The sequence below is a fragment of the Neofelis nebulosa genome, chromosome 3 (genome assembly GCF_028018385.1).
Source record: "Neofelis nebulosa isolate mNeoNeb1 chromosome 3, mNeoNeb1.pri, whole genome shotgun sequence".
In the NCBI taxonomy this organism is placed as follows: Eukaryota; Metazoa; Chordata; class Mammalia; order Carnivora; family Felidae; genus Neofelis; species Neofelis nebulosa.
In genome coordinates this window covers 91,503,055-91,519,678 of record NC_080784.1, presented here as the reverse complement: position 1 = coordinate 91,519,678, position 16,624 = coordinate 91,503,055, and the positions used below count along the sequence as shown (strand labels likewise).

Here is a 16,624-nt window from a genome sequence, read left to right as displayed (position 1 = left end):
ATTGTGTTAATAAAATTTCAAATAACACTAATGTTTCGGTAGAACCTATTGCAAGTATATGTGCTTGCATAAGTACTAAATAGGTCAAATTTACACAAAATCTAAAGTATATAGTATTTTATAAATAAAAAGTGTTATCCTTCCTTTTTTTTTTTTCTTAATGTTTATCTTTGAGAGAGATAGAGAGACAGCCTGAACAGGGAGGGGCAGAGAGGGAGAGAGGGAGGCACAGAATCTGAAGCAGGCTCTAGGCTCTGAGCTGTAGGCACAGAGCCCAATGTGACACTTAAACTCACAAAGGCAAGATCATGACCTAAGCCTAAGTCAGATGCTCAACCAACTGAGCCACCCATGCACCCCAATTATCCTTCACAACTTTAAATACTGTCTTGCTTGACTCCTCTTCTCATCAAGGACACTGATACAGCTGAGAGAATTCCAAATGGCCAATTATATTTATTCTCACTGGAGGAATTTTAGTAAACCAGCTTTCTAACTTGACATAAAAGGGAAAAGGAAAGGAAAGGAAAATAAAATGCCTCTTGTTGCTAAGTGTATTATACACACACCAATGCATATGAAAATTATCTGACCAGTTTAAAGGAAAATCACACACACACACACACACACACACACACAAATCCTCCATAGCCACAGCCCAATTTAAAAAAACAAAACAAAACAAAACAAAAAAACCAAAAAGCTTTACCTTTGAAAGTCCCTCTCTTTATCCTTGAAAGTGTCCTTTCTCTTTGAAGGTATCTCTATCAGAAGATTCTTTAGGTTCTCTTCCTAAGGGGATAGTTATGGTTATAAGTCATATTTAACTGTACCGATTATGATGTCAAAAATTAGACTCTACAAACTGAATAAAACAAAGGGGGAAAGATTAGTTTATTGCAAGAGTTTCAATCTGCAGTCTGAGAAAATCAAGGCCATAGGAACAATGAGTTTCAAATTGCTTAGAGTCTAAAGGGTTTTTATGGGGTAAATGTGAAGTTAATTTGTTTTTTCAGCTGAAAGGTTGCAGAGTGGTCTTTTTATTTATTTGGATCAGGGTAGCTAAGTCAAGGGAATAAGGAAGTACAGAGATGATAACAGACTTGGCATTTGGGGATTGGCTGATATCCTCTGCTGATTTCTGAGAAGAACTGTAAATTTCTAGATGGTTAGGTTAAGTTTCCTTAATGTGCCTGCATTGACTGTATCCATTTTGTCCCTGACATGACTCCATTTCCGTTTGGTTTTACAATGCCAAAATCTCTTCCAAAACGGTTGCCCTCATTAACAGCGGATGAGAGACTCCATATCTCACAATACTCCCAAAATTGCTTTTACCTAATTTTTAATCTTTTCCAATTTGGCACATATAAAATGGTTTCACATTGTGGTTTCCATTTTCATTTCACTGATGACTAATCAGGGTAAAGGAGTGGAGAGCAAGTGATTTCTTAGTTTTAAGTTTAATAGTATATCTTCAGATGAAAGGTCATATTTATGCTAGTAGCCTGTATTTATCCTACACAGGTAAGGCTTCTGATTTTCAAATTAAACTGAAAAAAATTTAAAGTTCTTTCAGAAATGTTGAAACTTTATTAACTGAGACCTTTGGTTTTCATTGTTCTTTAGGGAAATCTGTAGAACTTTTCAGAAGCAAATTTACTTAAGAATAGCAATCAGGACGTTTTGTAGGACAATAAAGACATTAATAATACTTTGTTATTGCACATGATATTATTCTCTCTCTCCAGTTTAATGGCTTACAATGCATTTTTTTTTTTTTTTTGGCAGTATGAGGAAATTAGCTCTGTTTCCTGGCACAATTAGTTGTAAGTCCTTCATTTTCATTCTGTTGAAGACTGAAGGACAAATCAGTGATAACAGAATCAAGCACTTGGGTAGTCAGCTAAGATTCTTGTCTAGGAGTAATTTATCATGTAAATGGTGCCTGCTTTTTTTTTTTTTTTTAATGGATTTGAAAACAGCTTTCTGCATGATTGAAGCCTTTGTCAGTAGCCCACCCCAACATTTGACAAATGTTACTTTTCTCTACAAGAGTGTAAGTAGATCTGTGTGATAAAATTTTGAAATGGCATAGTTTATATGAATTTTCCTAAATCTTCTCTTGCTCATTTAGAATTTTATATATATGTTATATTTGCACTCTAGATAAAGCTTAAAAGATTGTAAAATGCATATTTTTTTGTGAAAAAAGAATCGTTTGGGAAATCAAATGTATAAAGTATATGTGTGTATGTATTTCCTTCCTTCCAACCTATGTTTCTTCAAGATATTAAAATAATACTTACATATTAAGGCAGTGTGCGCATTGAAAAAATGTGTCTATTGAAAATATCAGAGGGGCGCCTGGGTGGCTCAGTCGGTTAAGCGTCCGACCTCAGCTCAGGTCACGATCTCTCAGTTCGTGGGTTCGAGCCCCGCGTCGGGCTCTGTGCTGACAGCTCAGAGCCTGGAGCCTGTTTCAGATCCTGTGTCTCCCTCTCTCTCTGATCCTCCCCCATTCATGCTCTATCTCTCTCTGTCTCAAAAATTAATAAACGTTAAAAAAAATTTAAAAAAAAGAAAATATCAGATAATGTCTAGGTGATTATTGGTATGATACCAGACAACTAGATATCTTAAAATGTACAGAACATATATTTTTTAAAATTCTTCTTGGGGCAGTTGGCACTGTATAAAGAACTAAAGTGCTTTCATCTAAATATATAGTACATGAATATTGATATTGCAGCCAATACCTAAAAATACGGATATGCTCAAATATCTGATATTTATCCCTAAGAAAAAAATATGCCAATGGATTCATGCTTGTCAAAGGAAAATGGTAATTTTTTTTTTTAAATTTTTTTTTTTTTTTTTTTTTTAAATGTTTTTTTTTTTTATTTATTTTTGGGACAGAGAGAGACAGAGCATGAACGGGGGAGGGGCAGAGAGAGAGGGAGTCACAGAATCGGAAACAGGCTCCAGGCTCCGAGCCATCAGCCCAGAGCCTGACGCGGGGCTCGAACTCACGGACCGCGAGATCGTGACCTGGCTGAAGTCGGACGCTTAACCGACTGCGCCACCCAGGCGCCCCGGAAAATGGTAATTTTTAAAGTAATATTCAACCCATCCCGGTGGAAACTGATTTTTTTTTAAATTGACATAGTTATTCTTTATTAAAGTCAGCTATTACATTCAATTGACCATATTGAGTTTTACACTATGATATTATAATCTTATGGAACAATTTTTTTTTTACTTTTTGTTTTATATTATTTTATTTGTTGTCAACTTATTCAAATGAGTTCTCCATTCTAGTTGACCTAAATATAGGACCTATTTAATCATATAATACTTTATTTCTCATTTTAATATGTCTATACTTTCTGTTCTAAGGTAATTCTCAAATACTTAAAGAAGAGTACTAAAATACTATCTTAACTAAATTTTGGAAGTACATACATGTACTTCCAATGTCATCTTCTGACTTTGTGTCCATTTCATGGTGATCCTCTTTGGCCACCACAGTTGGTGCCAGTAGTCTTTTCTTAGTATGTCTCTTTCTTTTGGTCTCCCCTGTGTATTTGTGTGTGCCTGCACATCCATTTGCATGGTTTCCAATTTCAGAATGCCAGTGTCAGGGCCACGTATCCCTGAAATTATTGTTGTTTCCATGTCACTGCAATGCCAACCTTTTGGAATTGATTTCCCAGCTAGGAAGCCCCTAAGCTGTCACAAACATTTCCTTCAAGAAAATAAAATGCAAAACAGTAGCAGTGACTGCTATCTTGGGGCCTAACAAATCCCTAGTTGCAGGATTCAATGAGACCTCTGTACCTTCCATTGTTTTAAAGTGATGGGGGGGTATGCAAAGAGGGCAAAATGCCTCTTGTTATGTGTCCATACAAAAATTTAAAGCACTTTACAATTATAAAATATTTAGTTATTCCTCATTAACAGGTAGGCAGAGCTAAGCATCTCCCTTAATTTATTGGGTGGGAAAATAATACCTTTTGTATGATAAACCTAATGCATGATCCATCCTATTTTCTCTTGAAATTTTTAATTCAGTGTTACCTTTTTCACAATTATTATGTGTCTCTTCTATTCAAGATATTCTGCTCATCACTGTCGATATGGATATTACAAGTGCATTTCAGTACTAAGCAATGTACATGACTCTAAAGAAGTATGATTCATATATTTGTTATACATTCATGGACAGAATATTCCAATATATAGAAATGGGAATCTAAATTAACTGTGTGGAGCATTGTATCTTCATGGATTTTGTGGATACATTTAAAGACTTTGGATCTGTATAATTGAAATATGAAAAGACAAAATAGTCTTTCCTGAAAAAAAAATTCATAAGTGATGTCCATCTGACTGTCTTCTATGAATAGATGTGCACAAGATAGGTAAGAAGTTTAAACATTTCCATTTGGTCTGGAGCCAATGATAGACACAATGTTTTGCATTTAGAATAAGAGTGATTTTGGAGACATTAACGAGAAGGTGAGTTGAAGATGTGAAAAGCCTCGGGAAGAGAAAGCAATAGAGGTCCGTTAAGACACTCATTAATTCGTTTATCCACCCAATTCCCAGAATGTAATTTACTCTACATCAGAATATGGCTGATTCCCCAGTTTAACTGCTGAGCCCCAGCAACTGTTGTTTTTCACCTTTCTTCTAGGAAAGACTGATAAGCAGTGAAACTGACTATTGGGGACATTTTAATATTCAGTTCACCTCTTTCACCCTTTGCCTCGGGGCAGCCAGCACACTTTGCACAACCTGGACTTTAGCAGGATTTGGAAGAATTCACCTTAGGGAAATTAAAACTGCAGATACAGTCAAGGGACCTATGATTACAAATGATCCACACACACCCATTATTTGGCAATGCTGAGCTAAATTGCTACAAACTCAGACGTTTGATTTTTCAATTTTCTTGGGTAACCACATGTACTGTAATAACTTTTAAGTGAGTCATCTTTTCAGCCTAAATCAACGTGAATATGACAAAAGCAGTTTGGCCTTTGTTTTGTTTTAATAATGGACAGGACTCTAATAGATATAATTAGATGTTTGTATAACCCCTCCCCACACATATACATGCACACTTACAGCTGGTAGTTCTTCATTGTTGTAGATACTTGGGCAGACCACCCAGATTCCCTTTCAGAGCTCTTCTCCCCAGGGCAGAAGTGTTGCCTGCTGGTAGCTCACAGCCGAGACTCTCCCTAAGGGAATCCTCTGTGGAAGGAAGCTGCTGGGTTCCAGATTACCTGCTCCACCTCTCCCATGTGGCCTTCATCCAATGATTGGTCCGTTCAGGAGTTCGAAGGCCCGCCAGCTACATCTGTTTCCATTTTCTCTGGAGACTCATCCTAACTCCCATTCAACTTTTCCATCCATACAGTCTCTTTTCCTTGCTCCATCACAAGTATGTCTTCCCAAAGCCCTTGCCAAGAAATATCCCTAATGCAAATATTAGTTGCAAAGTGTGTTTCTGAGGAAGCCAAATTTATGTATGATGATCAAATAAATAAGACTAGTTCGTGAAAGAGGAAGGGGCAAAGAACAAATCCAAGTTCTACTCTTCTACTCAGATTGCTTTTTTGATGTTGAGAGATTTCAATGAGCCTACTGCTCCATTTCCAGGAAGAGAGACAAGATCTGGAATAGAAGGTTAAAGGACTTCTTCAAGATTGATCTTTAAGCAAACTTAGGATGGATTGTAGTTTTCTAGTTGACATTTTATCTTAGTTGGGAAAAATCTTGCACCCCAGCTTTTACCTGACAATAACCTGGTAGTAAAACTATAAATGACATATTTGTTTGTTTGTTTGTTTTCTTCAGAACATTTCTATTTGCATTTTTTTTCCAGTTGAGAAACTACACTTTTTGTGGTGTCTTAGAGAAAAGCACGGCCTCTGCTAAGAAGATTTGGACTTCCTCTATCGGAAGCAGTCTCTGTTTCTTCAAACAGAAGAACACCAGGATCTAAGAGCTTCATCCCCAGGGCCAATACAGGACTATGCATATTTGGCTTCTGAAAGTCTAATGGCCAATACATGATTTGGGACCTAGTGAAGAATCAATATGCCATTTATACTTTATGTTCCGCAGAGTATTTAGTGACCATCTTCACTTTTTTTGCTCAATGAAGTTTATGTAGAGTTGTTGTTTTTTTTTAAGATTATTTTTATTTTTGAGAGAGAGAGAGAGACAGAGAGACAGAGAGTGAGTGGGGGAGGAGCAGACAGAGAGGGAGACACAGAATCTGAAGCAGGCACAAGTCTAAGCTGTCAGCACAGAGCCCCGTGTGGGGCTCAAACCCATGAACCGTGAGATCATGACCTGAGCAAAGTCAGACACTTAACTGACTGAGCCACTCAGGTACCTATATGTAGAGGTTTTTAATTGTCCCTTTTTATAAACTTTTTCTAATTTCCTCTCTAAATTCCATATACAACCACTCTGAAAAAGTGCATAATTGTACAGTAGTTAAGAGTATAAACTTTGAAATCAGTCATACCTATCCTACGTTACTGTTATGCCATTTACTAAATGATAATCCAACATAAGTTTTCTGAGAACTCAAAGGGCCAATATGCTTATCTGTACAGTAGAAATAGTAATATGACTTATAGCCAAGAATAACGTAAGAATTTAATGATATAATTTATTCAAAACACAAAACATGGTATTTGGCATGTAGTCAACACTAAAAACAAACAAACAAATAAAAAAACTATGATAATAAAATGATTATTAACTTGATCAGTTCACTGAAAGGTGTTAAATAATTTTTTTTTTTATTTCTCTAAACTCTAGCCACATTATGTCCTTTACCAAAGGCAACATTTTTAAATTGGCATAATTGGGGTGCCTGGGTGGCTCAGTTGGTTAAGCATCAGACTTCAGCTCAGGTCACGATCTCACGGTCCGTGAGTTCAAGCCCCGCGTCGGGCTCTGGGATGATGGTTCAGAGCCTGGAGCCTGCTTCCGATTCTGTGCCTCCCTCTCTCTCTGCCCCTCCCCCGTTCATGCTCTGTCTCTCTCTGTCTCAAAAATAAATAAACGTTAAAAAAATTTAAAAAAATAAATTGGCATAATAGATCTTTAATGAATTCAACTCCTTTGAAGTTAAGTTCTTGTTTACATGGATCTTCTTTCCTCTGTCCTTCAGGCCTTCGTGCTTTTTCTCACCACCTCTCCCTTCTCCACTCGCTCTACTGATAAGCTCTTAAACCCATTTGTTGAATCATTTACACCTAGTCGTGCATGTTTGGTGTATTATCTATTACTAAGATATCTAGATTAGAAAAGTTGTCTTTAAGAAGTTTGAAGACGATTGTCCTTTGCTGAAAAACTTTAGGCACAAAAAAGCAGACAGGGTAGAGTGTAAGTGATGTTAAGCTTTTGATTGCCAAGCCATCCATCTCAAATAAGCACATTGCCAGCACACAACTGGATGAAGAACAAGGACATCCTGCCCATGAAGCTCCCCTTTTTAGAAAGCCCTGGGTGACACAGTTAACTGATTTCTTGAATGAACCCGGGTTCCCCTTCATGTGCTTTCATTCCTGCCATTATGTTTTAAATTCACTAATAAAGAGTGAAGCCTCAAAACCCTGGGTACTTCACCCTCTGATGCAGTAAAGGAAGAATCCCAGGTCCACACACACACACACACACACACACACACACACACACTCTATCTATGACCTGGTTGTATGGCCCCAGATGTGCCATGTATCCTCCATGAATTGTGAGTTATACACATTTTTTGTAAAGTCCCTTGATGGTTGTTGCAGAGGTGTCTCATGCAATCATAATAAGAACCACAAGAACCAGTCTAGTCATTGGCTCCAATGGGGAAAATGTCTGTGCGAGTTTACCACAAGCAGAAAAAGGTCCTGGTGGGTGCTTTCACACACTCATAGCCAATAGCATTGGATTAAAATCCAATTAATTGGATTTGAAAGCTGAAAAATATTAATTTATTTAATCTATATATAAATAATAATTTAAAATATAAACAGAAAAATCTCAATGTTTATTATTTTATTTAATCTTTTTGGGACTTTATTTGAGACATGATAGAAAGCTCTAGGGGAAAATAAAGGATCTGGTTCATTATGTATGGTTAACACTATTATTCACAAAACTCCTGAGGAACAGAGACCAATTTCATTTGCACCTATTCAAGTTTGAATCTTTTTATCCTGCTCACCCCTCAAACTGCAGATACACAAATATTTTGTTTGAGATTAAATGGAGACTGTGAAGCTATATATACATATTTCCAGGATGTAGTTATCAAATCAGCTAAATGAAATCATAAAATATATTCAAACAAAACCAAAGCAAACAAAAACCTTCCATGAAGACTTCACAGTGATTTCCAATTCTATGTCACACAAGCCCTAGAAATCCCATAAATTATAGATTTATGAACTACATGCCATGTTTTATTGACCTTAACAGATATATATCTAGTCAAATTGACACAGCTAAAGGCAAAATTATTTTGCTCTGGTCTAAATTCATATTGATTCAAAGTCATAACAATACTAATACAAGAAAAAATTAATTTTCCATTTCTTAACTATCCCAGCCTGACTGAAATAATATTTCAGAACATGAAGTCATTTGGGGAAAAAAAAGGCAAAAGCTAAAAGGAGCAATTAAAAAGAATTCTCATGGCTATTTTTTGTATCCCTTACTGATATTTGCACCATAATGTAGATAATACAAATATATTCCATTGATATGTTTACCCAAATTGGAATATATAAATCAGGACTTTAGCAAACTCTTTAGCCTTGTATGATATTGATAAACATAATTCAGTCATAAAAAAAAGAAAAGGGGTGAAAAAAATCACCCAGAATTTCAATGCATATAGAAGGCACTAATTTTCTTGTGGCCTATAGGTTTTTTTTTGTTCATATGCTCTCCATAAAAGTCTTTCAGATTACTCTCTCAATCATCATGATAGGCGTCTGTGGTTTATTTAGTTCTATCTGGTAGCTTTAGTATTGGAGAAGGAATCAGAGACACATCCTGGTCATTAAAATTCCTCCTCGATAGTTGGAGATACAAGCCTAAGAACATGAAACAGTGTGAAAGTTTTAAAAGCTGAGTGTAACTACTATGCACTATGAGCCAATGTAGTATAAGAATCAAGAGAAAAAAAAGAGTATAAGGGCTGGAACAGACAAGGACACTGGGGAGATGAAAATAAACTAGATTCTTAAGATTGTAAAGAAGTGTTAAGATGAAGGATTGAGAAGAAATTATTTGATCAGGAGAGTGAAATTGAGACCCGCTTTAAATTTGAAATGTAATAGCAAAATTTAGGTCATAATTAAGCCTCTGTCAGAAATAGTGTTGGTAGATTTTTTTTTTCGCCTTAGAAATATCTGTTAAATCTTGCCTAACTTTGTAACTGATATTTCATTTCAATCCTGAGGCTATTATAAATGAAGAAATGATTGGATGATAGGGCTCTAAATCAGTAATGTCAGTTTTTTTTTCCTTGAACTGAAAATAATGGTGGACAAAAGCTGCTCAGGTAATTTAATGTTTATGCCTGAAACTTGACTCTGATCATCTTTTAATTTCAAAGCATCTCCAGCTACAGGTTCTTAGTAAACCATTTTCATAATTTTAAGTCTTGTATGCATTCTGAAGTGACATTTGAATAAATGGAATCCTTTTCATTAGCCTTGTTGCTCTTAAAAAAAAAAAATCTAAGATATCAGACACTGAACATGCTTTAGAATAAGTTAACCTTCACATTCCTTAAAAAATATAGTAAATATGCAAATGTCCTTCCTAAAACAACTTTTATCTACAAACACATAGAAGAAAGCAATCACTAGCTTCACAGTTTCTCAGTCTTAATTGGATTTGAAAGGTGAAAAACATTAATTTTATTTGATCTATATATACATAAAATTTTAAAATATAAACAGCAAAATCTCAATGCTTATTGTTTTATTTAATCTTTTGGGGACTTTTTAAAGATATTATTTATATGATAGATACTCTAGGGGAAAATAAAGACATATGTGGTTATAATCTGGAGCATACACTGTGGCAACATTTCTTATTTCAAATGCACTTTTCAGCACGAGCAGATAAACCAACAGAAGATGCCTGGAGGAAAACATAAAATCACATTAAAATATTCTCAATTTTAAGACATAAAAACTCAACACCAATGCCTGATTTATTCCAATATCACCATAAACTTTTCAACATTGTTATTAATCAGTGTACATTTAAATATGCTAATTTTTAAAAGAAATTGTATTTACACACATGCTATTATATTTATTGCATTATTGGTTTATATCTAAAGTATATACCTATTAATAGAGTTTTTTGGTATATTATATAAAATATGTAGATTTACTCCACTGTTATGACTTGTTAAATTAGGAGTGAACATTTTTATTAGGGTAAAAGGAAAAGAGACCATTTCATTCAAGAAACTGAAAGAAGCTACTTATTACTGAAGCCTTGAAATTGATGAAGGGCAGGATAAAACAAGAAATTAGGGAGAGCTTCTCATCAGATTGTAGAAGACTACGTTAAGCAGGTTAGTCTTCAAACATAGTGAATATGAAATCACATTTGTATTTTAGAAACAGCATACTAAAATGGAAAAGCTCTATGATCAATAGTAAAATTAAAAGTAAAGAGTTTTATCTGTATAAGTAACATGATAAAATCACTTTGTGATCTACTATAAACCAAGGTATCTGATTTGTTTATATGTGATTATTCATCTAGAATTTTATGTTGAAAAGATTGACTATTAAAATTCATGTTCAAATTATTTTAAATTAGTTATATATTCCCATAAACTATTGGTTAAACTTTATTTAATTAAAATAAAGAAAATTATTTATTTCCAACTACATTTGTCTGGACATCTTATCATTATTATCTTAAAAATTATTACTGGACCTAAACCCAGATATTCTGATTTAGTAGTTCTTAGAGGAGATGATGAATAAAAGCAGAAAATACACAAATTTTAATAAGTAACCTAGGTAGGAGATATCTGGGTGGCTCAGTTGGTTAAGCGTCTGACTTTGGCTCAGGTCATGATCTCCAAATCGTAAGAGATTTAGAAAGCATAATAGTAGATAATATTTGCAGGTCAATGAAAGAAAAAAAGAAACTATTGGAGTGACATATTTAAAAGGATCCACTTATTTGCTGAGTCACTCCCATATGTATATTTCAAGATGTAGGTATACAAATAAAATAAATGTGGTCAAGTGGCTATTTTGGAACAAAGATCCAGTGGAGACCAAGAATGATTTTCCTTTCAGTGAAGAAAAATATGAAAAGGAAAAGATAGGACTTCCAAGTGCTTGAATAACAGTGAATAGAATTTTGTTCCATGGTAAATGATAAAGACATAGTAGTTTGAGATATGCCTTTTAAAGCAAGCAGGAAAGACTTCTATCCATCTAGATAGCTAACCATAACTAGATTGCTTTGGACCTAAAAATGTTGGGAATTTTAAAGGATTTCAATTAAAGTATCATAACGATCGTTCCCATAAATGAATGCTAAATTAAAACTTGACATTTTTTTTTCTCGGTTCAACATTCTTAAGATTAGGATTTGAAGAAATAAGGGAAGGAAGAATTTTCCTACTTCATTTTTTTTTTTTCCAACGGCTGGTTACTATTTTGTTATATAAGTAAATTATGTATTAATTTTCTCTGAACAGTTATTTCACTCCTCTTTGCAGCTTAACATGAAGATTGTCTATCACATGCCATGTGAATAATTAACTCAAAAATACCCAGGTTTGGATGTTCCTTGTTAGAACTGAATTAGAATTCATAATGTATGACCTCACATCCCACTGCTTCACTTTTTTCTGATGATTATCATTACTTATTAAAGATATACTGTGACCAAATATTTATGTTTTAGAATCTTTCAAAAGGACTGTAATTTAAGACACTAGACTTCCATCTTCTAATCAGGAGATTTATTTCACCAACAAAATGCAGAAGTACTTTACACAAGGTGGAATTGAAATAAAGTTTAGAAATAAAGAAGTTATACCAAACTCTTTGCTTTTCCTTTTAATATTATGACTCCAGAAAAGTTACAAATAATTTTAGCTACTCATTTTCCTTTTTCCTACAATGAATGCAATCACTTTTTACATATCATTTTTCAAGCATAACAGATTATGTGTATTAAACCTTTTTTAAGCACAAAAGACTATTTGAAATACAGCATAAAAAAACCAAAAGCATGTATCTTTTCTAATTATTTTGGAATTATAAATAAAATATCTTAGAAATTAACCCGACTTTTTAAACCAAGTTAGGAAAATGCAGCTTTTATGTGAAAATGTAAAATTGACCTTAAAATATTTAATACTAAAAATGGTAATCATTTGCATTATTTGTGTTGGCAAAGTGTTTAAAACTTTTATGTTTACCATAATATTTTGAAACTATAGACATTTTAAGAAACTAGGTATATAAACTATATTTAATAAATATCATTGCAATCTAAATAGAATTGAATTAGGACTTTATTTTTATACTCAAATGTTTCAAAGCTTAAAATATATGTGGCAGTAAAGTGGCACCTAGCTGGCTCAGTTGGCAGGGCATACAACTCTTGATCTCAGGGTCATGACTTTGAGCCCCACATTGGGTGTAGAGATTACTAACAACAACAACAACAACAACAACAACAACAAAATATATAAAAACATAAGTAAAAAAATCTTTAAAAAAGCACTGGTACTTTGCCAATCAAAACCAAGTTCTCAATGTTGAGATTGTTAATCAAAATTAGTTGAATATATGTATGCATAGATTTTATTCTTGAAATAATATTTGGATTGAATATATCTATCTATACCTATATCTATATCTAATCTATGTGTGTGTGTGTGTGTGTGTATGTGTGTGTGTGTGTGTGCATTATATAATGTAATTATATTTCCCTGAATCAAGTCTTTCGGTGTAGTATCTTCTTTCTGACACTTTTATTTTGGCCTTTAAATTTAGGCATCTGATATTCCAAATATATTTTATTACATTTTCACATCCTCTTTCTCCTCTCCCAATCTGTTATTTGGCTAAATATATATATAACATATATAATATAAAAAATAAAATATAAATATAATATATATTCCTATGTTATCAGAAAACATGCTGAGAATATGTGATATGAAATTCTAATAATATAGATCATTCTGAGTTCTTTACAAATGTTCATTGAGTTAACAGTGTCTTGCACAGACACTTTCAATTCTGTCAGCAGACTTTTTCTAGAAGTTTCAGTATATGATATACTATGTCCAGATTGATCATTCTTTCAATTGAGAGATATCTTAAAAGTAATGGGACATGACTCTGAACAACTCTCCCAAACAATACACAGAACAAATGGGATAGGCAGATAGAAGAAAGATCATAAATATAAATTTGAAAAATAATGGTTTAAGCAGCTAAACATTTTTCTATTTCAAAGATTTATTTCATAGAGTGCTTATTACACTACTGTATGTTATACATATTAGAAAAGTCATAATGCACAACATTTCTCAAATTAATTGCCCAGGAGTCTATTTTACCTAGAACATTTCTATGTATCTAGAGTTGAGCTGAATATACTTTGGGAAATGCCACACTAAAAGCAAAAAGAATTACAGGGGGGAAAATGGAATGCTCATCAGCTTTTAGATTTTGATGTTAGAAAAGTTAATTAAAATGTCAGATGGTTAGAAAGTGGGTGACAAGGATAATTATGTTGAAAAAGAAGAGAGGAAAAGAATGGAAAGGCAGTGGGGTGTGCTAGCATGAATATTAGAGTGAGTCAGTAGACCAAAATTCCAGTCCTGACCTGAAATAAATAAGCTACGTGATAATGTGAAAGCATTTAACAATTTCTCATCCAATGTTTAAAATGAAAAAGCTTAGCTGAAATATCTCCAAGATCTCTCCTACCATTTAAAGTTAACTCAAATATGTTCAGTCACTGGAACACGTTTATTTCAGAATGAGAAGAATGTCCAGATTAATGCATTTCTGGTCATGGGACAAAGACCTGTGCAGAGCTAATTCTTTTTATGAGTTATGAATTTCATGTTGAATTAAAGAGGATTCCATCTATGTAAGCATTGACAAGCCAAAGAAAAGGTAATAAAAGGACAATAAACAAGAGTCATAATGTGATATATTCAAAATGCTTGGGTTGCAGAGAATAGTTTGAGGATTTCTGGATAGAACCTCTCTCCCATGATTTTTTCTTCTTTCCATACTATTCACTAAAAGTATTTGTTTCTGGATGACATCTTTAATCCCTGCATGCACTTTTATAACAAGACAATATTTTTGAAGTTCTAATGTTTTCTGTCCCTTGTCTCTTCAGCCCTTCTCTCTTACTACTATCCCTCTCACTGAAGTGGCTAAGATACTGATTCGGAATAGCATAAAATACAAAAGTCTGATTTTAGTTCCTAAATGCCCTCCTTCTGGTGGGAATATTAAAGACTAGGTCCATGAAAAAGTATCCGTAATAGTTATCATTTGAGGAGAGTATTGTTTCCCTCAAAGACTAGAATGTATTTATGTGGAGCGTAAGGAAAGTAAAGAAAAAAGACAGGTGATGAAAACAGAAAATCCACTGGTGAATTTTCCAGTGCAGCTGCTAGTTTTCCACCCAAATCCAGTTTGTTTGTTTGTTTTCTTTAATTATAACATAGCTCTGGTCAGACACATTACTGCCAAGTCAGATACTTTGTACCATCTTCCCTTGTAATGAGTTAGGAGCAAGTAACCAAAAACTGCTGATGGACTTAAGTGATATGTGCCATTTCTGGTCTGGTGACGAAGATATCGAAAGTAAGTCTTCCACCCACTCCTTCTCTTTCAAAGATCAGGACAAAGTCCCAATGGAACTTCAGTCATGAAAAGGATGACAATTTTCTCAAGTATGGTAGATCAGTGGCTTAGAAGGAGGCTGGATTCCCAAATAACTATGAAGAGCATAAATGTCCTTGAGATGGGAAACATTCATACCATAACTGTGACATGAGAGAAAATAAAACTTACTGTCTTTGTGCTACCGTAATTTTGGATCTTTTGTCATAACTAAGTTTTCCCTCATTTAATGTACTGTAACACATAAAATTTTTTTTGAAAATTTCAGGCACATATTGAGTATTGAAAGTTTTACCCATTACTATCACTATTAATAATATAGTAAGTATTATTAGATTGTGCGTAGGAAGGGTCTAACTGAAATAAACTACAGAGAAAGGAATTAAGAATTACTCATGACAGAAATATGAATTAGGAACCTGTAGCAAAGGGCAAAACACAGACGGCAGTGTTCTGGAGCTAAGTCTGGTCACCACCACTAGGTCACCCAACTTCCATTCCAGTGAGGATGTTTTCTTTATCAGCTCCTAGAAGTTAAGCTGAGAAATGTTCCCTGCAAACTTCCTTCCTAAAAGATGATCACATACATAACCTGCTCCCAGGCAGCTACACAAACTCTATTTCCCATAATGGAATCATGAGGCATTTTTCTTGGACAGCATCGAGCACTTCTTACAAGAACTGCCCAGTAATAGTGACATCTGTCTTTGCCCTAATATGTTACATGAGTTTCACTGGACATACTGATGTGATCAACCCCTTTTGTCATTTATCTAGACACTAAAACTCCATGTGTATGCTGTGCTATGGCACATGGATTTCATTCTCAGCTAAATCCTTCTCCAGGAATTATCCTCAGCTTAAGAAATCCAGCTACCTTTCCAAAGGTTATGCACCCCTCCCCGGAGGCAACACACAGCTAAGGATTAGCCAACAGTGGGTTATAAGAGCCCACAGCACTCTTTTCATGACTGAGACCACTCTGCAGGACCATTCCAAATGGTCCAGCACCCCTTTTAGATGAATTCTCCATAGCAAGTGTATCACAGCTCAACTTCTCCCTCTGTCTGATATTGCTTCCTTCCACCTGCACTGTATTTTTCCTTAAAGAACATTCTGATTAACATACAGAACAACAATCTCAGAATCTCAGAGTTTGTTTCCTGGAAATCTAATTTACAACACCACAAATAAGAGAGGGATGACCTGTAGACTGTGGAAATAGTGGCACCAAGTTTTAAACTGGCAGCTGCAATTTTGTAGGGGAATAGGGTACTGATGAAGTGAACAGCATCAACTTAACATTCCACTGATCAAAATAATCTGCTTTCATCGCATGTTTTTCAATTTTATTTCATGTCATGCACATAGGTTTTGACTTTCAGTAATTAATGTTCCGAAGGAGCATAAACTTGAGTTTGTGTTTTTATTTAACTATGTGGTTTTCATCCATTCACTTAATATACAAATATTTTTAGATGTCCTTAAATATGGAAAACACTATGAAAGTTTTAAGGAAAATATACCAATAGACATTATATTCTTCTTTGTAGTCTGTAAAGCCTGAAGGCTAATTTTTAACAAGCAATTATAAGCGCTAGAAATCAATAGTTACTTAATCTTCAAGTCTCAAGTTATTGATTGATTGATTGATCTATTTT

At 34.3% G+C, this 16,624-nt stretch overlaps 1 long non-coding RNA gene across 1 annotated transcript in view; it reads right to left on the bottom strand.

Moving 5' to 3' along the window:
- Window positions 1–689: 689 nt before the first annotated feature.
- The window catches only part of LOC131506134 (uncharacterized), a 39,496-nt gene continuing 23,561 nt past the window's right edge, over window positions 690–16,624 (bottom strand). Inside the window, exon 3 of the long non-coding RNA XR_009258749.1 lies at window positions 690–792. This is a non-coding gene — a long non-coding RNA (uncharacterized LOC131506134). The remainder of the gene's footprint in view (window positions 793–16,624) is intronic.